At 37.5% G+C, this 24,848-nt stretch overlaps 1 protein-coding gene across 1 annotated transcript in view; it reads right to left on the reverse strand.

Moving 5' to 3' along the window:
* GPC6 (glypican 6) overlaps positions 1-24,848 on the reverse strand; it is a gene marked incomplete at its 5' end in the record, with an annotated part of 1,291,124 nt that overhangs the window by 624,253 nt on the left and 642,023 nt on the right. The gene's annotated exons all lie outside the window — the stretch shown is intronic.

Genomic DNA, 24,848 nt, shown 5'->3' on the forward strand with positions numbered 1-24,848 from the left:
TTATGCACAGGGAGACAGCTCAGAGGGCAGGAGAGTATGGAGGGATGGACACTGGGAAGAGGTAACTATGTGGAGAAAGTGGGAGGGGAGCTGTTGCATTGTGGTAAACTGTGGTCAATGACATGAGACACAGTATATGTGAACTCCTGTATGGAAAGTGAATTTGCTCTGTAAATCTTCACCCAAATCACAATAAATAATTTTTAAAAAAGGAAAACAAATGAATAAAATGTGGAGGCAGTCTATTATAGCTCAGTAGGTCCTCTAATATTTGCATGTATCAACAACTATCTGAAGAGGTTGTTAAGGGTACAAAGTGCTGGGCCCCCTTTCCAGCATTTCTAATTCAGTTCCTAGGTGATGCTGATGCTGCTGACTGAGGTACCATACTTTGAGAACCACTAACGTAGAGGATACTGGGCAGTAGTGGTTCAGTGGTAGAATTCTTGCTTTTCATGTGGGAGACTTGAGTTTGTTTCCTGGCCAAAACACCTCATATCCATCCACCACTCATCTGTCAGTGGAGGCTATAGAACTCCCTTCTCAGAGAAATACACAAACATAATTTTCAGTGGGAGAGCCACTGTTTTCACTGAAGATGATCTTTCATGTCCCTGCTTAAGAAACGTTGACTTAAAATAACTGATATATATATATATATATTTCTGTGTGAGAAAGGTACTCAAGTCTTTAGAGATATTAACATTTTCATAAAACTTTTTAATAAATGTATCCTTAAAAACATTTTATTTACTCATGGCTATGTTAAGCTGGTTTACCACAAAACCAAACTGAAAAATTTTTATTTTAATACAAAATCATAAGTAGTGGTAGATTATGCCATTCTCTTTAGCAGAGTTAACTCTCACAAGAGGCATCTTATTATTCATACTAGGAAGTTCTAACTTGTTACTTGAAATTCATTTGCTCCAGTTGCACATCAAATATCTAACTGGACATAATACACTAGAACCTTGAAATGTGTTGATTGAACACTTAAAAGTTTGACCATGAGAGACAGATACCACGATGCATGACTATAGAAATTTATCATTTATCTGAGCTAAAAATTTGTGAGGCTTCTGTGGAAGAATCATTTAGCTAAGGGATGTTCCAGCTAAGCTCCTGGAATTTGTATCTCCTTGCAAGAAGGCCATTATCCTTTTCTGGTTCTCCACAACATTTCCAATATGGTTCCCTATTTTGAGAGGCAAAAAAATAAGTAGTGGGACACAATGTTTTGTTTTGTTTTGTGTTTAAATTAACATGGTTCATTAGTAGAGTCAACAGAAGGGAAGAAAACTAGCAGTACCTAGTTTGTACTCCAGGCTTTTAGAGACATTACCTCATGAAGGTTTGCTCATTCCAATGTGAAGTGATGGAATATGCCATCCATGGAAAACTTGAAAACGCTACATTAGGCTGCAAAACATCTCCAGAGATGACTGACTTCTTCTCCCTGATGTCTGACTAATGAGTATCCATTCTAGTTATAAACATCTCTATGGACTTTTACAGACTCTCTTAAGAAACTAAATAATCCCAAATAAAAAACCTATCTATGTAAGGATTATGAATCCCTATTCTTTTTCTTAGTATTGGTAAATGGCAGTCACTGAAGACCTTCGATCTGGCTCAGCCTTGAGCCAAGAAACCAGTTCTAACAAGCAGCTCTGTAATCAGATTAAAAATAAAAAAGACAAAAAACTAACTGCCATCGAATCAACTCTGACTCATAGCGAACCCCTTGGGTTTCTGAGGATATAATTCTTTACAGAAGTAGATTGCCCCATCTTCCTTCCACAGAGTGGCTGGTGGGTTTGAACCACCAGCCTTCTGGTTAGCAGTCCAATGCCTTAAGCACTACACTACCAGAGCTCATAGTGATTAGATTGTTGTTGTTGTTGTTATGTGCTGTTGAGTAGGGCCGACTCACAGCGACCCCTCCTTGGGTTGCCGAGGCAGTATCACTATGGAAGTAGATTGCCCAACCTTCCTTCCAAGGAGTGGCTGGTGGGTTTAAACCGCCAGTGTTCTGGTTAGCAGTCAAGTGCCTTAGGCACTATGCTACCAGTGCTCCCAGTTGCAACTATAATCCAACTCAATTTATATTGTCTTTAAGGGAGAACACATGATAGTATAACTTCAAAGAGATGGGGAAAATGCAAACAGTAATAAGCATAATTACATTATAAATGAGACTGTCAATAGCTGTGTTTTCAACTGATTTTTATCATTAGTATGGGAGATCTTACTTTTGTTTCAAATGCAAAAATTTTAAGTATGATCTCTGAACTTTTTTTCATGGAATTGAAAAATACGGTCTCAAACTTAATAGGAGATTACCTATAATCCTCATACTTCAAACAAATCATATCACAAAATTTTATTTATAATTAGTTTGCTGAGATTAGATGGTTTGCTGTAGAAAATAAAATGCTTTAGATCAGTAAATGAAACTTTCAAAGTTTACACTCCACATTTTAGTTTCTTTCATGTTTCTTATCCTCTAGTTTTTTTTTCTATAAACAATTTATTCAAAGGTGAATTCTTTAAAAAAAAAATCTTCTGTAAATATGTTCAGCCATGTGTGAGTCATGTAAATAAGAGAGTTAGTACCTCAGCTTTAAGGAAATGAAATAATTTGTTTCTAACCAAATCAGATAGAAACAGCTGACTTATCAACCTTGAATGTCCTCGCCAAACTCATCCTCAGTATAGAATAATTTATTATTGTAATAGGATAAACGTTGTTTTAAAAGAAGTCTTAGGAGGGATGCAGTTTGCTTTTGAGCAGCATCTTTTTTTTTTTTTTTTTAATTACAAGATTCATTCTGGGTAACTGATTAATAAGTGACAATTAAAATGCAAGTCCTCATATGATAAGTTGGCCATGTTGTATTTCTCCTCTATAAAAAAATGTTGAATAATGAGGACATTTGCCTTGCTATGAAAACTTAAATTTCTGCACATCTTTCATTTGAGGCTAAAATCTGTAACCTTATCATTAAAAAAATTATGCCTGTTTCTCTGAGGCACTGATGTTGATATGAGTTTCAGAGGCAGATCAGGTTGTTAGGGCAGAGATTGAGCAGAATGCTACTTTTAAGTAGCTTTTGCAATTAGCACCTAATTAATGAGGTGTGAAGCATGAATGACCAAAGGTTCCCTAATATTATACAGTATCATATCACTGGGCGTCTCATTACTCATTTAATCCTGGACTTCCAGCAGCAGCAGGAGCTGGCATGGAAGGGTCTCTCAGCAGAGCTGAGAAGAACATCCCGCTAAGAGAGAGGTACAAACCTGGGGAAAATGCAAACAGTAATAAGCACAATTACATTATAAATGAGATTGGCAATCTCCTGAAGCACATAATGCACAGTTCTTTCATTTGATGGACTCTTGATTACTGCTCCCATAAACTGCCTTCTTTTAAGCCTTTCTCATGAGATAAAATATTCCTCAATGAGTTTTGTTTCTCAGATTATGTTTTGTCTATGAAAACTCATTCCTCAAGCACAGCTAATTTATGGTACCTGTGGCTTTTCTCCATGGTACACCAAACCCACTAACCAACCCCTTTGGCACTGAGTGGCTTCTGACTCAGTGTAGAACTGCTCTAATCCTTATGGAAGCAGACTGCCATATCTTTTTCTCAATGAGTGACTGGTGGGTTTGAGCCACCAACCTTTTGGTTAGCAGCTGAGCACTTAATCACTGTGCCACCAGGGGATACTAGTCAGGGATATACTGACCATGAACTGACTTTTTCATATGGATCACTGGTCTGGTGCTATTCCTGAAGGCTTAGTTTAGATATAGGCTGCAATGATGAGTGAATAAGAAGAGGATTAATACAGAGATGCCTTCTAAGATTTTTTTTTTTTTTTCAAAGTATCTTGCAGTGTGGCTCAACCTACCTTTAGACCATAAGTAACACACTTAAGTTTTCTATGTCTCACTTTCCTCACCTGTAGAATTAGGAAAATAACACGTGGTCATCACCAAGTCAGCTGATCATAATATGAGATACTGCATATGCATGTCTTTGCTGATTACTGATTGCTTAAAATTATTCATTTGTTAGTTGTATCAGCTGTTGTTGTTGTTAGGTGCCATTGAGTCAATTCTGACTCATAGTGACACGTACAACAGAACAAAATACTGCCTGGTCATCTGCCTTCCTCACAATCCTTGCTATACTTGAGCCCATGATTGCAGCCACTGTGTCAATCCACATTGTTGAGGGTCTTCCTCATTTTCATTGACCCTCCACTTTACCAAACATGATATCCTTCTTCAGGGAATGTTCCCCTCTGACAACATGAGCAAAGTAGGTGAGAAGAAGTGTGGCCATTATTGCTTCCAAGGAGCATTCTGACGGCACTTCTTCCAGGACAGATTTGTTCATTCTTCTGTCAGTCCATGGTATTTTCATTCTTCACCAACACCCACCATTCAAAAGCATCAACTCTTCTTGGGCCTTTCTTATTCATTGTCCAGCTCTCACATTCATATGAGGTGATTGACTATACCAGGACTTGAGTTAGGCACACTATAGGCTTCAAAGTGACACCTTTGCTTTTCAACACTTTAAAGAGGTCTTTGGCAGCAGATTTGCCCAGTGCAATTCAACATCCGATTTTTTTTTTTTTTTAATTGTGATTTGGGTGAAAATTTACAGAGCAAATTCACTTTCCATACAGCAGTTCACATACACGTTGTCTCATGACATTGTCCACAGCTCCCCTCCTACTTCCTCCTGATAGTTACCTCTTCCCTGTGTCTATCCTTCCATGCACTCCTGCTCCCTGAGCTGTCTCCCTGTGCATAAGCAGCCCTTCTTTCTCCCATGATTGTTCTCTCCAAGGAGTGTATCTACCTCAGGTAAATGTTCAACTCATATGCCTGTCTATTGTTTGGCTGGAAGCCACAGGTGTGGGTTCAATTCCAGACCTGAAAGGCATCTAGGGGCCATAGTATCAGTGGTTCCACCAGGCTCTATCGGACCAGCTAACCTGGTCCCCCCCCCCTCCTTTTTTTTTGTCCAAATGATTTTGAGTTTTGTCCACATTGTTCTCCCTCTCTATCAAGAATCTCCTACATTGATTCCCTTCCAATTGGTTGACAGTAGTAGCCAGGCACCATCTAGTTCTTCTGGTCTCAGTCATATAAGCTTCACATTGGATCATGTATCAGTCGCTAGGACTAATTGTTTCCATGAATTTTTGGTTTTCTTCATTCTTCTTTGCTCTGGATGAGGAGAGACCCATAGTTGCATTTAGATGGCAACTTGCAAGCTTTTAAGATTCCAGTTGCTACTCGCCAAACTAGGATGTGGAACAATGTTTTGTGTAGTATGTTATGCCAACTGACCTTGATGTCCTCTGCGACTATGGTCCTGAGCCCACAGATTCAACTACTTGGTCCCTCTGGGTAGCTGGCTGTGACCAAGCAGTGACTACAGTCTTGCCTCTTGTCAGCTCTACTATATACCTGGGAATTCAGCCTATACACATAAACTTATAGGACCATTGTCTGTCAACCCTATACATGGTCTTGGATACACTCCCCACTTCATAGACATATCTAATAATTCAGCCTGTCCACCCATCTATCCACCTGTATACCCATGTTTGCCTTCATTGACAACATAGTACCATATGTGCAAAAGGGTTAATCTTTGTTAACATCTGATTTCTTGATTGCTGCTTCTATGTGTGTTGATTGTGAATCCAAGTAAAGTGAAATCTTTGACAACTTCAGTCTTTTCTCCATTTATCATGATGCTACTTAAAAGTCCAGTTGTGAGCATTTTAGTTTTATTTATGTTGAGTTAAAATCCATACTGAAGACTGTAGTCTTTGATCTTCATCAGTAAATGTTTCAAGTCATCTTCACTTTCAGCAAGCAAGTTGTGTCATTTTCATGTAACAGATTGTTAATGAGTCTTCCTCCCATCCTGATGCTGTGTTCTTCTTCATAAAGTCCAGCTTCTAGGAATATTTGTTCAGCATACTAATTGAATAAGTATGGTGAAAGGATATAACCCTGATGCACACCCTTCTTGATTTAAAACCATGCGATATCCCCTTGTTCTGTTTGAAAGTCAGCCTCCTGATCTATGTACAACTTCTTCATGGGCAAAATTAAGTGCTCTGGAATTCCATTCTTCACGATGTTATCAATAATTTGTTAAGATCATATCAACTAAAAAGTCTTAAATTACAAGCTGAAAGGAAGACTAGCAGGAAGATATAGGAACACTTAAAACAAAGGAGTAATAGGAAAAGAATTAACAAGGAAGTGCAGAAGTAAAGACAGTTTCATGTTCAGTGGGTTTTGCATCTGTTATGTTACCAAAAACGTGGATGCATTTCACTTGCCTGTCTAGGTATCCCTGGGATACACTTCATCTTATGATCATGAAATGCTGCCAAGCAAACCAGGATTGTATTTTTCTGTTCCACTCTATGGGGAATGAGAGTCTCTTTTATGGGAATCTTCTCCGAAAGCCTCTGTAATATCTCTCTTCATTTCTCTTTTGTCACAACTGAGTTCATCTGTTTGTAAGCAATCACCAGGTAGTTGGGCTTTGAGGATAGAAACAATCCAAACAGCATTAAACACATCAATAGTAATTTCACCCAATCTACCTGGATGCCATAAAGCTAGGGAGAAGTGGAATGTGGCAGATGACTACAATGGGCACCACATTTTCATTATTCTTCAGTTGGTTCCAGCTTTTCCATGCTTTTGCTTTTGAGAATCTTCTGAATACCTAGTGTCAAGACAGTCCAAGAGGATAAACTTGGCCAAACCAAAAGCCACACTCTTCATGCGATGCCTACATGCTTGTAGTCCCAGTCATTATGATATGGATTCTACTTTATAGTGACCCCATCTGTACAGATAGATCTATGCTCCATATGGTTTCTAAAACTGAGCTTTTTAGAAATCAATTGCCAGGGTTTTCTTCCTAATGAAAATGTGGTGCACATTCCAAGGCTCCTCTGGGTGAGTTCAAATCACTAAACTTTCAGTTAGTAGTCAAGCACTAAACCATTTGTGCCATCCAGGGGCTTTTTCCAGGTTAGCAGGTAAAAGCCTTAGGCACTGTGCCACCACCAGTGACTAAAAAAACACCCAAAACTAAATTGACTGCCATGGAGTTCGATCTGACTCATAGCGACCCCTCCTTGAGTTTCCAAGGCGGTATCACTACGGAAGTAGATTGCCCAACCTTACTTCTGAGGAATGGCTGGTGGATTTGAACTGCCAGCCTTCTGGTTAGTAATCATGTACCTTAGGCACTATGCCACCAGAGCTCCTACCAGAGACTAGGAGTATCAAATAACAATGTCAAGCATCAAATATTTCTTAAGCTTTCTAATGGAATGATTAGATCACTCCAAATAGTTATATACTCATTCACGATGGTATAACCTACAGTATACATTAATATTTCATTAACAATGTGTGTGTGTGTGTGTTTGTGTGTGTGTGGTGTGCATAAATGGGAATAAGAAGATATCTATGGAAATTTTTGCAATCCCTATTTATTAAGACAGGGTATGATGAGAGTACTTTTACATACACCAAAACCAGTTTAAGATAAAGGTTTCTAATTTGACATTTTGTTTAAAAAAGATATGAAAATGTGTGGCTATTTTAATAGAATTAAATATGACTTTCCTTTAAGTTTTTGATTTCAGGTGATTTGTAACTAATATGTCCTTCCTCAGAAAGGGTTTTGCTACAAATAAGATGGTATTCTCCAAAGATTTTCTTATAGTAACAGAATGCATTCACTTAAAAAAAAAAAAGGTATAATGCAAGTGAATTTCCTTCTGAATATCAAAAATGATTATTAAAAATAATTTAGTTAGCCAGCTCTGTATGCACAAAATTGACTATGGAATTTCCTTCAAATAAAGTTATAGGAGTTTAAAGATGGCTTTCATTCTTTCACATTTTGTTCTTTAAAATGAATTTTTAAATGTATTAGGAGCCCTGGTGGCACAGTGGTTAAGTGCTCAGCTGCTAACCTAAAGGTCAGCAATTGGTACCCACCAGCTGCTCATCAGGAGAAAAATGTGGTGGTCTCCTTCCCTAAAGATTATAGCCTTGGAAACCTTGTGTGGGAAGTTCTATACTATCCTGAAGAGTTGCTATGAGTTGGAATTGACTCAAAAGCAATTGGTTTAGTTTTGATTTGTTGTTGTTGTTATGTGCCGTCGAGTCAGCCCTGACTCATAGAGACCCCTCCTTGGGTTTCTGAGGCGGTATCTCTATGGAAGTAGATTGCCCATCTTCCTTTCGAGGAATGGCTGGTGGGTAAGCTGTTACTGTTTTAAGGAGCCCTGGTGGTACATGGTTAAGCACTCAACTGCTAACTGAGAAGTTGGCAGTTTGAACCTACCAGCCACTCTGTAGTGGAAAAGAACTGGTGATCTTCTCCTGTGAAGAATTACAGCCTAGGAAACACTATAGGACAGTTCTATAGGGCTCCTGTGGATCAGAATCTTCGCGATAGCATACAATAAAGCAACAACACTATTGTTTCGATATCTGTACCCCAAAAAAGGACCACCCTTTGACCCACACCAAATAGATGCAATTTTTCATTTCCTCTTATAGTGGGAAATTTCCTAAGAGCAACAGAGATAAAGCTTTATCTTATACTTAAGTTCTTTCAAAAGATCTGAGTTCAGAGGAATTAAAGCCAAAAGATCAGCTGCAAATTTTACCTTACAAATAGCAGTCCTAATGTTTCATTTTAATTCATATGGTCACAAGCATTTCTAGAAAAAGCATTTCTAGAAAGAGTTTAAAAAAAGATATTTAAATTTACTGAATCGATGCTTAGGGGATTACTTATTAGATTATATTTACAGAAGATCTATTCAGTAATTTTGCCAAGAGTCATTGAAAGGTTACAATAAGTATGGTGTTAGAGGGACTTAGTGGACTAATGAAAAAATTTTATATCCATGCTCTAAGAGCTTACAACAAATCCAGATTGGTAAGGAGATTAAGGAAATTTAGAATACATCTTATGTTGTCATTACAATTTTGTTAAAATAAATTAATGTAGTATATTAATTTCTCTAGGCCTTTGCTTAAATATTTGTCTTACCACATATGGTTAATCAGATACAAACATTCCTGTGTCTGTACCACAATAGGCACCTTGCAGAATGAACATCAGCAAGATCTTTCACAGGTCCATAACTCATGGGGTTATTGGTGATTCAATGGTAAAATTCACACCTTCCATGTAGGAGACCCAAGTCCAATTCCCAGTCAATACACCTCATGTGCAGCCACCACTCACTTGGTAGTGGAGGCTTATGTGTCACTATAATACTAAACAGTCAATGGAGTGTCTAGACTAAGACGGACTAAGAAGAAAGGCCTCCAAAAATCAGCCAATGCAAAAAAAAAAAAAAAAGAAGGTGGGGACCAGGTTTGCTGGTCCAATAGAACCTGGTGGAACCACTGAGACTATGGTCCGTAGCTGCCCTGCAGGTCTGGAATTGAACCCACACCTGTGGTTTCCAGCCAAAGAAAGTACAGGCATGTGAGTTAAACATTTACCTCAAGTAGACACACGCCCTGGAGAGAACAATCATGGGAGAAGAAAGGGCTGCTTATGCACAGGGAGACAGCTCAGGGGGCAAAAGAGTATGGAGGGACGGACACTGGGAAGAGGTAACTATGGGGAGGAAGAGGGAGGGGAGCTGTTGCATTGTAAATTTTGGTCAATGACATGAGACAAAGTATATGTGAACTGCTGTATGAAAAGTGAATTTACTCTGTAAATCTTCACCCAAATCAAAATAAAATAATAATAATAAAAAAAAATCAGCCAATGAAAATACTATGGGTCACAATGGTGCTATGCTATACATATGTCTGGTTGTACTGTCATGGGGATAGGACTAGGCAGCATTTCATTCCATTGTGCACAGGGTCACCATGAATCAGGGAAAAATCAACTGCAGCCAACCGCAACAATAATAACAACTCAGGGTGTGTATATGGAAGGAAACAGTAGTATTTGTTGCAGTAGGAATCACAAATATTTATTGAGCTTTTTCCTGTGATTGTGCCACAGAAATATAAGGAGACACAGAATTTTCAGTCTTTTGAAGAAACTGTGAGCATATATGTACGGAACGCAGACTATTTCCAATGTGTGTTCATACGTGGTGTTGGAAAAACAGTATAGCTTTAGATGAGTTTCCTATTCTCTTATCTATTTAAAATTGAAACCAAAACTTCTGTGCATTGCAGCATACTTCCATCATAGTATATGTAGCACTGAATTACAATTATTCATTTGCAGTCTTTCTTCACCATTCGATTATGGTTTTCTGACTGAAGGTATCATGTTTAACTCATCTCAGTCTCCCTAGAATCCAGGAGAGTGGCTGTCTCATGCAGTTGTTCAATAAATGTGGAAATGAAAAGGAGTAAAAAAGTGACAAAGCCATGGCCATGAAAATTTTTCAACATCATCACTTCCTGGATCTGGAGACCTTCTTTCAAGCTTCCCTTCTGTGCTCTTCTTTCTGTCTTATTTTCCAAGTCCAAAACTTTGGTTAGGAGAAGCTGCTTGAATCTATAACATCACCATCAATCTAAAGTAAAAGAAAACTGACAGTAGACTCTTCCCTTTTCTCCTAAAGCACTTAATGGCTGCACAAGGCCAGGCCACAAAAAGTAGTCCAGGTTGGTTCTCTGCTAAAGTTGTTTGCACTTTTGTTTTGTCTTAGACCAACAAACAAGCTGAGCAAAGGATACATAGTAGATTCAGGAGTATGACTTGGCCATGAGAGGTATGCCTGAAGGTAGAGGTCTCACAGCCCAAGCAAAGTAAGACATCTACTGAGATAATGCATATGACCTTGGCTCACTCTTATATACTGTTCAAGGAGAATGCAGGACATGATGGGAACCCACACAATTCCCTGTGTGTCCATTTTTTCACTACATTAAGAAACTCTTGCTGCATTATGGTTATATTCTTATTTCTTCTTACATCATCAGGTATATTTGAGGTAAGTGAGGTGGGTTTATTTGAAGCCTGTAACACTACAAAAACACCCCACCAGAATCCACAATTTAACATGAAGATAGACCATACAAGAAAATCTGAGCTATCTCAAGAGGGCTATCTCAGCCTGTAGCTTAAATTAGATGCTGGTGTTAGCAGAGTAGCTTTTCCCAGGAAATATAAGAGCACAGAGTTTATGCCACAAGACCATGGTAGTTTTTTTTTTCCCCCCCCTTTTAAAATTGACCTCATCATAGAACAGTTTGAACTGATGGGGGCTCTGAACTGTGAGGAGGGGCTGGACAGGCCAGACCTGATTTTCACCCTGTTTTTCCAGTGTCAGTCATCCTTTGCTGCATAACATATTGCTGTAAAACTTAGAGGCTTAACACAACAGCTTTTTGTTTTAGGTCTTAGGAGTAGATAATTATGGCTGGGGTCAGTTGGTCAGTTTGCTGGTCTCATTTGATGCCACATAGGAGGCTGCAGTCATCTAGTGACTTGACTGGGACTAGATGGCCTAAATGGGTTTTGCACACATATTGACAGATATCAGGCTGTCCCAAGACATCTTGGTTCTCCTCTACTGGCCTCTCAAAGGCTAGCTCAGTATACTTCCTGGTGGCAGCATTCTAAGGTGAGAGAAGAAGCTGCAGTACTTCTTAAGGCCCTGGTTCAGAAGTCTCTCAGCATTGCTTTTGCCCTATTTTACTGGGAAAAGCAAGAGAGTGGGCCAGTGCAGATAAAGGAGTAGGAAAATAGAGCTCTCCTCTTGACGGGAGGAGTTGAAAAGAATTTGAATGTCATTCTTAATCTATCAGGAGCTTTGGTGGTACAATGGTTAAAATATTTGGCTGCTAACCAAAAGTTGGTGGTGGTTAGAACTCACTAGAAGTGGAAGAGTTGGGGAGCGGATATGAGGTACTCTGCTTCCGTAAAGATTACAGCCTTGGAAACCCTATGGGGTAGTCCTATTCTGTCCTATAGAGTTGCTACGAGTTGGAATCGACTCAGTGGCAGTGGCTTTTTTTTTGGTTTTTAATCTATCACATTTAAACCAAACCAAACCAAACTCACAGCCATGGAGACAGATCCGACTCATAGTGACCCCTCCTTGGGTTTCTGAGGTGATATCACTACGGAAGTATATTGCCCAACCTTCCTTCCGAGGAGTGGCTGGTGTCCTAAGGCAGTATGCCACCAGAGCTAAAAAAAAACATACAACCTATAGTACTTCCAGAGCCCCTAGGTGGTGTAAACAGTTAAGCCCTCAGCTACTAACTGAAAGGCTGGTGGTTTGAACCACTCAGAATTGCCTCAGAAGAAAAGCCTGGGATCCTTCTTCTGAAAGATCACAACCGTTGAAAACCCTATAGAGGAGCACTGTTCTACCGTGAAACACATGGGGTCAACATGATTCAGAGCTGATTCAAAGGAAACCTTCTTTTTTTTTTAATATTGTTTAACAGATCACATATACAGGATATAATTATTAAACTTGTAAATGAAAATGAGCTATCTCATTAAATAACATATATATATGGCATAAATATTATTTTGACTTTTTTCTCTTGATGAGGGTTTTTGAGTGTGATGTATTTTCTGAAATTTATTGAATATTATAACATTTTATTCCTCTATTACATGAGTATAAATGGAGAAGGAAAACTTTAGGCTATTTTCTCTTTCTAATAGCTGAATAATGAGACAGAAGTACACCACCAGTCACTTTGGAAATGGGAGAAACAATAGGATTTTCATTCTATTGCTTTCAGTTACACCTTTGACCCCTGAGTATTTCTGCAAGGCTGATCAGAAATAAAAATACACTGAGAAAGCACAGTTAAGACTTTTTATCATACACACTATCAGCTTCTTCTGAAAAGGAAAATTAAAATTTGGTCCCCTTACTCTTTTTGAAAATGGATTTATTGTGCACAATAAGATGCACCACCCAGCCTTTTATCCCTGTTTCTGATTAGTCCTTAGAGGGGCTGACAGATCATAAAATGTTTTGTGTTGGGCTGCCTTGAGTGGTTCTGAGCATTCTGTTGTGTCCGCTCACTGTAATGAGAATCCAGTATTTTAACGTTATTGCTCATCCAATTGCTGTTGATGTTAATGGGCTACTGTATGATCTTTTTTGACACAAAAAATAATGCATGATGCCACTGTGTGCTGACCTCATTTTCTCAGGGCTATTCCTGCCATGTTTGCCAAGGGTGCAATGACTGAATTGTTATGGGAGTTGCCTTTTAAACCATGCAAGGTTACCAGCCTAACAGATTCACAGCTACACTCAAGAAACTCCTTAAGACACTGACAGTTCCTTCACGATGGATTATCTTTCTCCATGACCTCTAAAAGTCTCTCTGGTGGATGATCTCATTGTATTTCCAAAGAACTAAAGATCAGTTACAAACATTGCTTTTTTGGTAATATGTGCTTGGAGGGAGGTGGAGGAGAGGAAAAACCAGGAAGTACTTGTGACTGTAAAATAAACCATCAGGAAGGATGGACAAATCGACAATATGCCATCTGGAATGATCATGTTTTCAGGGATAACAGTGATACACAGTCTCCTGACACTGGAAACAAACTGAGAATGGTAGCAAAGGGCTGAACATGAGCCAGATTTCATCTGTCAGTGGGTTACTCTTATTTTGACAAGATCTTGGTAAAATTGTCACATCTGTTGAAATTCTGTTTGAAAATTAGATGTAGCAAAGAATACCAAACAATCTTAGTGTCATGTTTTGTGTACACTGGGATTTTCCTACAATGAGTCATCAGCCACCAGCCACAATGAAGTGTCACAGCAATTCCAAAGATACCATCTGTTTAAAGGAGATGATCCAAAGACAAACATACATCAGTTAGCCTATTTTTTTCTCTTCTAAATGACCAATGATGAAAATCAAAGCACTTTAAATCTTCTCTGAACTGTTATTAACAGCACAGGTATTAGAAAGCTGAAATTAAAGTGGTTATGTGTTGTTAACATCTGCTAGAACTGTGGATGATGTTTATTTAAGCATCTTCTCTTGGGAAAAGCTGACATTTGAAAATGTGGAAGACATTTCCATCACCTGTGTTCTCCCCACCTGGTGTTTACACAATTTTCCCATCAGAGACTAAACTATTGAAAACATCTACTTTATGTGGTCATCACAAATAAATAAAAAAAGTGTTTATTTACAGATTCTGTTTGGTAGCTGGAAGCCGGAAGTTCAATGCAGAATGACGACCAAAACTCTTTTATAAAAGCTTTTCTCTATGGTTCATGATCTCACAAACTTAAGCATGCTTGTGGTTATCTGGGAAAATCCAGAGAAATGGGGACATATCTCTAATAGGGACAAAATTGTATAAGTAATTTCAAAGCAGAAAGGAAATAATGACCTAAAACTGGGGGACAGATATGATTAGTATGAAAAAGACAATGTCTATGGTTCTGTTAAATCCCAGGTATAAAAAGTACTAAATTTTTTCCTTGATGGATTTTACTTAAAGAAATTTTAATTAATGAAGACATAAAACTAATCAGAACAGCTGTCACATGGTATTTATGTGTTTGATTACAAGTTCCTATTGCTATTGCTGTGAAATATTCAATTTCATCCAACAAAGGTTTATCAGACACCACTGTGTGTGCTTATGCACTTTCATCTTCTAGCCATTTTCAGCCCAAAGAGCAAGGAAGAGATCATGTTTAATTTATAATACATTGAAACTACTTTATTTCTTAGGGTGACAGGTACAGCATCTGTGTAATAGACTAATTTATTATTCCAGGTTTTTACCATCTGGATTCAAGTTTCAAAGGATATATGAAACTATGTCTCAAATAATAGAATTTATAAAACAAAAACTATGCACAAAGATAGCCTTATTTATTTCTGTATTTTTTTCACACATTTATTCTTTCATGCATTCAGTCTTTCAGCAAATAGTTATTGATCACCTACAATTATGAAGTCCTGGTGTAGACATTGGGGTTAGAGTGGGACAAACCAGATTAGTGGTTGAAAATTCCCTTTCATTAACTACTGTTAGAAAATTGTGTCACTTGGAGTAGGTTTCTGAACATTCTTCTTTAACGCTTTACAAGATTATTCTTCCAAAGAATTAGTTTAGACAAAAGAACATTGTCAGATGCTTAGAATTTAAAAAATACTGTTACATGTTCAAGATAATATAAGTCATACACCGGAATCACACTAGCTCGCTCAGCTACATCTCTGGTGAAATGGAATTTATAACCATGCCATATGGAAACTTCTAGTAATGAACTATCTTTTACTGGGAAAGTAATATGTCCCATTCTGACCAGTTGTGTGGTCTTAACATCTCTGAAACCGTTCCTCCATTTGAAAAATGGAGATCATAGTGAACTGGAGGGACTATATTAAGAGCTAGAAATAATTTATGGAATGTGTTTGGTGAATATCTTTATGTATCATATGGGCGTACATATTATTAATTAATAATATTAATAAGCAATAAGCAACATAACTACGGGGGGGGGAGCCTAAAGCACACTCACTGCCATCGAATTGATTCCAGCTGATAGTGACCCTATAGGACACAGCAAATAGAGTTTCCAAGGCTGTAAATTATTACAGAAGCAGGCTGCCTCATCTTCTGGGGAGCAGCTGGTGGGTTCCAACCCTTTACCTTTTGGTTAGCAACCAAATGCATTAACTACTACACCACCAGAGCTCCTGAGTACACCAAAACATTTTTTTAAGTGTTAAAAAGCAAGGGTATCACTTTGCTAAGGTACACTTGACCTAAGCCATTGTATTTTTAATTGCCATATAAGCATGCAAAGGAGCTCTGGTAGCAAAGTGGCTAAAGCACTTGACTGCTAACCAGAAGGCTGGTGGTTCAAACCCACCAGCCACTCCTCAGAAGGAAGGTTGGGCAATCCTACTTCCATAGTGATACTCCCTCGGAAACCCAAGGAGGGGTCGCTATGAGTCAGGGCCAACTCTACGGCAAACAACAACAACAACAACAACAACAATAAGCATGCAAAAGTTAGACAATGGATAAGGATGACTGAAGCAGAATTGATGTCTTTGAATTACGATATTGGTGGAGAATGTTAAATATACCATGGGCTGCCAGAACAATGAACAAATCTGTCTTGGAAGAAAGAAGTAAAACCAGAATGTTCCTTAGACTTGAGGATCGCGAGACTTCTCACTCACTTTGGGTATGTTATCAAGAGGGACCATTCCCTGGAGAAGGACATCATGCTTAGTAAAGTAGGGAAAAAAAAAAAAAAAAAACAACTCACTACCGTCGAGTTGGACCCAACACATAGAGACCCCTTCTTGGGTTTCTGAGGTAGTATCACTACGGAAGTAGATTGTCCAAGACCTTCAATGAGGTGAATTGACACAGTGGCTGCATCAATGACTCAAACATAACAACAGTTGTGAGGATGATGCAGGACCAGGAAGTTTCATTCTGTTGTACATAGGTTCACTGTGAGTCAGAAGTGACTCCAAGACACTTAACAACAATAAACAACAGCTGACTATAGCTACTATTAACTCTAGGTTCAAGCTAGGTCAGGCTGATGAAAAATTCCTCATAAATTGGCCTAAGTATTTTAGTAGAAATTACTAACTGGAAAAATACAGTGTGGAAAATTGCCTAAATTCTCTGTTATTTAAATTTGTTTTTTAAAAATACTTCAACTTAAAACAAGGTTAAAACACATGGAGTTAGCTAGATTTCAATCAGATTAAAAGTGTAGGCATCTTGTGAAGTTTTAGGAAGTGATCATCATTCCTTTCAACTTTGAACTGATCACTAAACTGAAGGGAGACAATGTCTGGGATCATAGCAAAATCAAAGCATGTCAATGCTTCCCTTTATCACTCAAAATAATTGTTACGGTCTATATGCTTCAAAAGCCATGACCTGTTTCTTAGAGATGTCAACAACATAATTTGGGGGGGAAAAAAAAGAATCTTATTTCTGAAAAAAAAAAAAATAGATTCAGCTTTTAAAGATTCAACTGAATAGTCTTACTTGAACATAAAAAGTGGGAGGTAGAAACCTTGATTTTTCATATAAAACCCTATTATGTTTATTCACCACTTTTCACTACTTACTTTCTAAATACTTGGCTAGGGATAAAGCTATGGTGATTTAACATTAGAGATTAGTTATGCCATATCCAGGATTTTATTGTAATAAATAAAAATTTATTATAGAAGCATAGCTTTCAGCATCCCAGCAACACACAAGCCATAACAGTATGGCAAACCGACAGACAAGTGGTAGGGATTTTAGTGTAGGTTTGTTTTATTTTATGGCCAGCCAGTTTTGACCAAAGAGATTATTTATAAATTGCCATTTTAGATTTTAAGATTTCCTTTTAAAATTCAGGCTTAAATAAATATGTTTTAAATGGCACCAGGTGATACCCAGTAGGATGCCAAAACAATCAGTTGAAACAATAAAAAATCTCATCAATGAACTGATTGTTTGTTCTGCATGATGTCAAATAATACACATTAATACACCACTGATTTCAGCCTCACAGAGACTGTAAATCTAAGGCCACTGGGAAAAACCAACTGAGATGGAAAGAAACTTGAGTTCCAATATGTGAAGTGTACTCTTACTGCCGTCGAGTTGGATCTGACTCATAGTGACCCCTCCATGAGTTTCTGAGGCAGTATCACTACAGAAGTAGATTGCCCAAACTTCCTTCCAAGGAGTGACTGGTGGTTTGAACCACCAGCCTTCTGGTTAGTAGTCAAATGACTTAGGCACTACGCCACCATTTCTAAATACTTGCAGGCAGAAGCTCACTCTAGGAGCAGAAGACTACATAAAAGCATTATGGACTAGCTTTGGTTTCCTGGCTAAGTTTCTATAACATCCCTCACTGTCCACTGTCACTTTCCACTACTCTCTTCTGTTTCTTTTACTCTCTGCATATTTTAATAGAGGACTGAGTTAAGGCATAGAATGACCTTTCGATGATAGTTTGTGATGTATTTGGAAGAGTATCTAAAGTTGCAATACATACTACTGCCTCCTGGGACACCTGTCTGGGATATGTTCTGGTCTGGATTCAAAAGAATGATACATATCAGTGACTCATCCCCATCCCGAGGGAACTTGCCCAAGTTTGTAACTAAAGGCTTGATTTGCATGTTATTTTTTATATTTCACCTATGACTATGTACCATAATAAATCCCTTCCCATTTAGAAAGGGCCACAGGGGCCCATAAGAAAATAAAGTCCACCTTCCATAGTTCAAGGAAATACCCAGCAGTAAAAGGGTCAAAGTGAAGAGATCCTATCACTACACTCCCTCCCAGTCAACATCTGAAGTCTTCTAAGAAACACACCTGAGAGGTTGGAGGATTACTTATAATTCAGGTCCTTAGGAGGTTAGATGAAAGAGTAACATTAAAAAATAATAACAGTCTATAACGCACAAGGTTTTTTAGAGGCAAAGATGGAGTCGCATTGTCTGGGGTTAAACTTCAACTCTTACACTTCCCAGCTGTGTGATCTTAGACGATTAAACTTATGCTTCAGTTTCCTCATTTGTAAAATGATGATAATACCCATCCCTTTATTGTGAGGATTAAATGAGTTAATGCCTCTAAATTACTTAGAACAATGCCTGGCTCACTAAAAGGTCTCTAGCAATGTTGCTACCAGGATGACTTCTGAGATGCAGTGGATCAGAACAGTGCCAGTCTATTTTCTCTTCCCAGTCAGGTTTGCATAGATTACATAAGGTCTAGAGATAAGTTTATTCTTTGAAGGAATCCAAACAGAGAAACATTTATTTCTAGACATCAGATGATAAAGAAAACTTTCATCCCGCAAAAACACACTATTGTTAGCTTCCATTAGTTGGCTCAATTCCTGAAGACCTTATTATAACAAAACCAAACACTGCCAGATTCTATGCTATCGACACGACTGTTGATATGTTTGAGGCCATTATTGCAGCTATTGTGTCAATCCATCTCATTGAGAGTTTCCCTAATCTTCATTGGCTGTCTAGTTTACAAAGCATGATGCTCTTTTCTTATGATTGATCTTTCCTGATGACACGTCAATACACTGGGGATGTATAATTCTTCTTCTGTACTGCCTTTATGCCAACATTCCTTCAAAGAATAAAGTTATCTCTAGACCTTATGTAGTCCATGCTAACCTGATCGGGAAGGAAAAATAGACTGGCACTGTTCTGATCTATTGCATCTCAAAAGTCACCCTGGTAGCAACATTGCTAGAAACCTTTTCATGAGCCAGGCATAGTTCTGTCACCTGACAGCTTGTCTTCCACAGGCTACTTAAAAATGGGTTTAGAACATAGTCAAATTTGGATACCATATTAACAAAAATTTCTACAAATAATAGACTATAATTAGCAAAATGGTTTAAAAATAACCTCCTGGTATACAGATATTTTTAAATAGACTATAGATGAGTCACCTTTTAACAAACAAGATGCCTGAAGGATTTTCTTTAATCTTTTTCAAATAAGGACAATTTCCAAAAAAGACTGTGGCTGCAGAACATGCCTTTGGAAAGGAAGTCAATGAAATGCTATGCATAGAAGAGGGTGCTGACAAAGTCATTTTAATTTTCCTGGAATTCAGATTTCTGGCTTTCATGGAAGTTGGGGTAACCCACATAAGACATCGCTTTAGGTGTCCTTTTGAACCTACTCACTTGAAAAAATTTAAATGTCACCTTTGAGCCAAACAATAGTCTGGATAAACTGATAAGATTGTTTTGCTTTGGGCCTTTTGTTTTGGGAAACAAACTCCAAAAGTCAGACTGGGAGATACATTTAGGGTAAACCAGTAATTATTTCAATTGTTCTTTAAGACAATGCTGTGTGAAACTCCTTCCTGACTTCAAATTTGGTTATCAGTTCTGCTCCAACCCTTTGTTCTATGGCAATGCTGATATAAGATTTGGCATAAGAATTTTGGAAGTTCTTCTCATCTTTGAAACATTTCTATCATTCTAGTCAAAATGTTATACAATTTACAAATCATATAAACTTCAATTTCTGTTATATGATTTTTGTTATAACAGTGCCTATCCATCTGGTGAAAATAAATATGTCGTGTTAGACACAGATATATTTTTTGCCCTTTACATCATTTGAAGAATGTAGCACTTTTGGCTTTAATTCTGTTCAGCATAGAGGATGTGCTGAATACATACTTGTTGCTTGATTAATTAATAGTGTCATCCCAATCTAGTATGAGGACAGAAGTGGAAACAGCAAGATGTGCTTTACATACTAATCCTCAAATATTTGACCATTCTGTTTTGGAGAAAATCTTTCCTGACTCTTTCCTAGAGAAATGAGCACTCATAATTTCCATTTAACACAGAGTTCTGCAGTAAAATAGTCTGAAGTTCACTAGTTTTAACTTTGACATAACTAGCACCACTATTTTGGCAGCAATAAGGAGGAAAATGTATCAGATATGGATGCAGAAAACCAGGCCCTTAACCCCAATCTCCTCAATTAGATAATTTAATAGGATAAGAAATGGTAATTGTAATTCCCCAGCTCAGCTGCTGAATGGTCACAAGGTGTGACTAGTATGTGTCACATGCATGAAGGTATCTGACATGGCTACTACCAAGAGAGAGTAATATGGATTGACTAGTTCCCTCACCCCCCAAAATATGTATCTTTGAATCCTGACCCCTATGCCTGTGATGTAACCCTGTTTTGGAACGCAATTTTGTTTCTTATGTTAGTGAGGTTGTATCAGTGCAGGTTGTATCCTAAACCTAACCTCTCTGGCAGATCAGACACTGAAGTAAGCACTAGGGGGGCAGATAGATGCCATGTGGAGATGACCAAGGATATGAGGAATTCTAAATCTACAGAAGCCAAGACAAGGATTTTGCTCCAGAGCCCATAGACAGTCTTCTCTTAAACTGGTACCCTGAATTTGAACTTTTATTTGCCTGACCTGTGAGAAAATAAATTTCTGTTCACTAAATCTAAAAGCTCATAGTATTTCTGATTCTGACTCATAGTGATCCTATGGGACAGGGCATAGGTGCCCCTTAGGGTTTCCAAGGCTGTGAATCTTTTTGGAAGCAGACTGCCTCATCTTTCTCCATGGAGCAGCTGACAGGATTGAACCACCCAAGTTTTGGTTAGCAGCTGAATGCTTTAAGCATGGCACCACCAGAGCTCCTTTTGTTACAACAGCACTGGGGAAAAAAGACAAAGAAAAAGCAGTTCAAAGAAGGCAATCAGAAGGGAAGGAGGATGATAACAAGGGGCCTGGAAATGTAAAGGTATTCATTTGCATTATGAAGATGATTTTTTTCATTTCTGTCAACCATGAAGGATAAGATAAAGCAGATATTAGTAGTAATTAAGTAGTAGTAGTAGTAGTAGGCTGTAGTTAACTGAAGAAATGTTGAGCCAGCCAAAATGCCAAAAGCAGACTGGAGTAGATAGAGGAAGGGAAAACAGATTTACTTCACGACTTGGTCAGTGGTATCCAAGGGGCACAGCACCCTGCTAAGGAGGACAATTAAGCAGAATTTTCAGACAGAGATCTGCAAAACATGAGCAGAGGTCCATGGCAGATGGAAGTTGTAGGAGTAAAGGATTCATTGCCATGTAGATGACCAAGAAATCTCCCTAGGCTCAACTACATTACAAGATGGCAGCTATTGAAGGGAATGACCTTTGGAGATGGATATTCTGGAGTGATTAAAACCATGGGTAACTGAGGAGTTTGTTGGGAGCTACATATCTGTCTACATCTTGAATTTATTCTAGAGGATTTATCAGGAAGACAAGGGCCAGGATAGTTAAAGGAAATTTTTCAAGTGGGACTGTCTGTCTGCTGAGACCTTCCCATGAAGACCCATAGTAGGCATGCAACTGTTACAGAGGACAATCTAAGACATGCTGTATCGGTGTGCTTTGTGAGTTAAACTCAACATCAGAAAAGCTTTTTACTTATAGAAAATAAGGACACTTATTTTCTATACATGTATAGAAGATTATTTAACAACAAAGAAAAAGTTTATAACATATATAATGAAAAGAGTAGGTCACAAAACCACATGTATTGAGAGAAGCCAGACACAAAAGGCCACATATTGTATGATTTCATTTATAAGAAAAATCTAGAATAGGCAAATTCAGGGAAAGAGAAAGCAGATGAGTGGTTGTCAGGGGCTGAAGAGAAGAAATGTGGAGTAACTGTTTAATGGATGGAAATTTCCTTTTGCAGTGATGGAAAGTTCTGGAACTAGAAAGTAGACACAGTTGTACAGCATTGTGAATGTTCTAAGGCAATTGAATGGTAAGTTTTATGTTCTGCATACTTCATCACAATAAAAGAAGGATATATGCTTTAAGAATCCATTTATAAAAAGAAATAATGACTGAATATTATACAAATAGAAATTGACAATACCTTCACAGACCTAGGCTTGACCTAATGTTTCTAAGGTCGGAAGTAACACTTAGGAGTTGGGCTTTAGAATATGCTTTTCAGTTGTTTAACTTCCTACTAATAAACATGGTGTGGCCAAGGCAATATTTATGATTCCTATGATTCCTTTCACCTCTAAAATTTTATGACTTTATCAATGCAAACTTCCAAGAAGTAGAGTCTGGGAAAAGGAAGTCAGAAAAAAACAAAGCCAGTCTGAAGAACCAGAAAAAGAGAGTCTTAAAAATATATGTTAAAATAAATGTAAACATGTGCATGGCAATTCAAAGGATAATGATAAAAAGTGAATTAATTGCTAGATTTCAAATGTTATAAGATAAATCATACAAGAAAAAAGAAGTTTGTATGAAGAAGAAAATGTAGAGGAAAATACACAGAAAAGGAATTGTTTCAAGAAAAGGTGGTACATAAGAAGGGATGGCTCTATTCAAGAGACAAGAAAAAGAAGACACAAACAACCAAGGCCAATAATGAAGAAAAACCAAAGAAACAGAGAATGAATATTCCAATAGGGATGGACTGAAAGTCGCAGGCTGAGAGTGAGAGAAGGGAGCAAGTATTTGAGAGATAAACTATAATGTGAAGGCTCAAAAGAGAAAAGAACTTTCAAAGGAAGAGGTTGAAATCTCAGTAACATCTTAAAGAGATAACATTCAACAAAAGTAGAAAATAATCACAGTGGTAGATGGATTTTATGGAGAACATGGAAGAAAAGAAAGGTAAAGACACTGGAGCCAAAGTTGTGAATCAAAGACTGAGGGGAAAGACATGGTACTAATAGGGCAACAAATGAAGGGAAACTCAAAGTAGAATGCATTATCTGACAACATCTAAGGAGGGGCAAGATGAGAAGAATAAAGGGAAGCAGTAGGCTTAAGGAAAAAAAAAAAAAAAGAAAAGTTGAGGATACTCATAGAAAGAAAAATCTGAATAATGGGGATGTTTTTAATGGAACAGTTTCAATAAAAATGAAATATATATAAAGAAGTATGTAGATTTGAATGAATGCAGAGGGTCAAAGGAGAAAGACAAAGGATGCAAGAAAGATATTCCCAACAAATCAAAATAAATCCAGGCACATAATCCTTCTTGAAATCTTTGTCAAGTGTTATTGTTCTCATTTTGCATATAAGGAAATTAAAACTCAAGAGCTTATGTTTAGTTTTACCATTCAAGGATTGTAAGTGAAAAACAAGGATTTTAATTTAATTCTCTTTATCTGTAACAATCATGATGTCCTTCCCCATATGATATATGCTCTAAAAATTCATTTATGAGGTATTTGTTTGATTTGGATTATTTTGGAAATGAGTATAAAAGCTCAATGAAATTAACTGATTCTGATAAGTTCTATTTTTTAAACATGTTTGATTATCAAGCTTCCTTCCTCTAACTTCCTTCTCACAGCTACTGTGAGAGTATCTCTCACGGGTTTCTAGAAGCCTGAATTATAAATACAGAATCAAGTGCCTTATCATAAAATGTATGTATGATAGCTGAAATGGTACTGTAAATTCATTACTTCCTGTATATTTTAACATGCATACACTTTGTAGGCTGCTCTAAGAACCAAGCCACTGACTACCATGCTGTTTGTATGGAAGAAGGTATTTCTGAGGACTAAGGTAATTGACTCAGAAACAAAAACCTAAAACACAAATCAATTCTTTTAGGCTGAAGATTTTTCTATGAGATATGTCCATCATTTTATCCCTTGTTTCTAATTAGCTCCAGTGACCTCTAAGGCTATTGATTTCTCTTTTGAATGTTGTCCTGTAAGGAAAAAAAAAATCAAGATTATGTTCACATCTATTTTTGGTGCTATTAGCTCTTTTCAAGAGATTATTAACTAATATTAATCATTTGGCTCCTTCATTTATTCTTCACTATGAGCCTCTGATATGAATATTATTTACTTTATATACAAAGAAACTGAGGCTTAGAGCTATAGGGTCATTTCTCCAAGGTCACACTGCTTCCAAGTGAAATTAAAATTGAACCCCTTTTTTATTCCAATGCTTCACTGGTATCTGCATAGTAGAAATAGAAGACTAAATAAAATGCATAAGGCTGGACATTTTTCATTCACTCATATATTCATTCAGTCACACTAGAAAATCTCATTGGAGGGAACAAAGCAGAAAAAAAAAATATTGCTCTAAAGTTAGAAGGAAGGTGGGGAATTGAATTCAGTCACAGTTCCAGGTTTGAGAGACTGAAAAAAAATGACAGATTTAATATCAAATAATAAATAATAATAAGCAAGCTTGGT

Source organism: Orycteropus afer, unplaced genomic scaffold (assembly GCF_000298275.1).
Source record: "Orycteropus afer afer isolate SDZICR_OR568_19922 unplaced genomic scaffold, OryAfe1.0 scaffold00117, whole genome shotgun sequence".
Taxonomy (NCBI): Eukaryota; Metazoa; Chordata; class Mammalia; order Tubulidentata; family Orycteropodidae; genus Orycteropus; species Orycteropus afer.